We start from the raw sequence: 1,480 nt of genomic DNA on the forward strand, positions 1-1,480 counted from the left end.
TTTTCCCCATAGAAATGAATGGTGGAATTGGGCAAACACTCTTGCTAATGACCTAATTATTGTATTCAGGTGTGCTGCAGCAGAGGCACTTCTAAAAGTCCTCGAGGACTGGAGTTTGACACTCCTGCTCTAGTAACTGCCGTTTTTGAACTTTTTCTGCTCTTTGACAAACAAAATTATGCTGTTCATACATATTTCACTGTAGAGAAATATTTTATGCATTAAAATATAGCCACTAGTGTCTACTTTATGGAATTATTACCATCATTTCAACAGGATTTACTGTTTTCTGTTAAACTCCTCTGGAGTACAACCTTGTCACACTTTCTCCTATTCTTTCAATGTATTTTTTTCTTGTGCTCTGTTTTTATCTGTTTCTATGCATTCTGCTTGTCTACTTTTCTGTTTGCCTTCTGGTTTTACTATCTTTTAAGATCTTCTACAATCTTTAATCAATTTTATAAATTCATATATCAAACATTTCTACTTCTTCTGACCCTTTTTGCTTTTGCTCTTTTTTACTTCTTCAAATATTTCTGGTTTACTGTTTCCACTAATTTTTTATACTTATTACTGTTTCACTATTCAATTGTTTCAACTATTTCTGGGATTGCACTAATTTCCTGTTGTTTCAATTATGCTCTTTCTTAAACTCTGTTTCACTTTTTGACTTTTTCAAATAATTCAGGTTGCACACAAACTCCTGCTTCTGCTGAATTCTGCTATAATTTATATATTATATAATTTATATAATTTATACAGTATAATTCACTATTAAATATATTAATATAGTATATTCACTATTCAATTGTTTCAACTATTTCTGGGATTGCACCAATTGACTTTTGTGCTAATTGTGCTCTTTCTCAAGTTCTGTTTCACTTTTTGTCTTTTTCAAATAAATCATGTTGCACACAAACTTCTGCTTCTTTAGCTGAATTCTGGTATACCTTTGCTAAGTTTCACTAATATAGATAGATAGATAGATAGATAGATAGATAGAGATAGATAGATAGAGATATATATAGAGAGATAGATAGAGATATATAGATAGATAGATAGATAGATAGATAGATAGATATAGATAGATAGATAGATAGATAGATAGATAGATAGATAGATAGATAGATAGAGATATATATAGAGAGATAGATAGAGATATATAGATAGATAGATAGATAGATAGATAGATAGATAGATAGATAGATAGATAGATAGATAGATAGATAGATAGATAGATAGATAGTGTTGTTGTCCTCCGTCCCTGCGCCACCGCCAGCTACCACCAGAGGGGGTGTCCCCAGCTCCCTTCTGACGCCCCACCCCGCGGGTGTGTCACCACGCACCTGCAGGTCATCCGATCATCACCAGGAGCTTAAGAGGAGCCCCCTAACAACACTTCCTCGCCAGAGTGTTGACCTTCGCGGTAACAGAGATCAGTAAGAAAGCCTTATATTGTTAATCCTGCGTGTTCTAACGC

The 1,480-nt window shown here is 34.0% G+C and overlaps 1 long non-coding RNA gene across 1 annotated transcript in view; it reads left to right on the forward strand.

Moving 5' to 3' along the window:
- The first annotated feature begins 369 nt into the window (after nucleotides 1–369).
- LOC145547711 (uncharacterized) overlaps nucleotides 370–1,480 on the forward strand; it is a 1,493-nt gene continuing 382 nt past the window's right edge. Inside the window, exon 1 of the long non-coding RNA XR_014084011.1 lies at nucleotides 370–1,426. This is a non-coding gene — a long non-coding RNA (uncharacterized LOC145547711). The remainder of the gene's footprint in view (nucleotides 1,427–1,480) is intronic.

This window comes from Poecilia reticulata, chromosome 16 (genome assembly GCF_904066995.2).
Source record: "Poecilia reticulata chromosome 16, P_reticulata-male-v2, whole genome shotgun sequence".
NCBI lineage: Eukaryota > Metazoa > Chordata > Actinopteri > Cyprinodontiformes > Poeciliidae > Poecilia > Poecilia reticulata.